The sequence below is a fragment of the Brassica oleracea genome, chromosome C2 (genome assembly GCF_000695525.1).
Source record: "Brassica oleracea var. oleracea cultivar TO1000 chromosome C2, BOL, whole genome shotgun sequence".
NCBI classification, from domain to species: domain Eukaryota; kingdom Viridiplantae; phylum Streptophyta; class Magnoliopsida; order Brassicales; family Brassicaceae; genus Brassica; species Brassica oleracea.
Window position 1 is genome coordinate 34,561,311 of NC_027749.1, and position 670 is coordinate 34,561,980.

A 670-nucleotide genomic window follows, 5' to 3' on the forward strand; every position below is an offset into this window, starting at 1 on the left:
GCCTAGGGATTGGCCAGTGAGCTCTTGTGCCTTAGAACCAGTGTGGTTGGAGACAAGAAGCTCTGGATCACGGCCTAAACAGGTGCAGCAACACTTCAAGGCTTGTGCACACTTTACACCACACCTTCTTGGACTCTTCTATAGAACCGGTTTAGTGTCTCCGGACTTCATGCCTACTTGAAAGGCTAGGAGTGACCTGATCCTCTCCATTGAGTCTCCAAGTAAGGTACCTGATACATTATTCCACAAGTGTATCAGTACTTATCAAGTAACATAACTCAATCAATTCATGCTTATAGACCGTCTTAGTAAGACTAGTATTCCTTATAGATTACTAGATATGTTGTCGTCTAGTAAAACTAGTATTCCTAACAAATTACTAGATATGATTGAAAATGATGAATTGAAATTGAGTACGGGGAAACTTCCCTTTTGTTTTGGTGAGGAGTGACTGGACCGGCCTGAGTCTTCCCCTCTCTCGTGGCTTCTTGCCATCTCCATCAGGTAAGACATGCCTAGCTCCTTTTGCTTTGGTGAGGAGTGGCTGCTCTTCACACACCACTTGAGTCCCTCACTTGCTAAGCTTATCAGATCCTTCTCTTATCATGCAAGCTCACCAACACTCTCCCTCAAGCTTGAGACCGAGTATAGGGAAGGTCCAAGCTTGAAG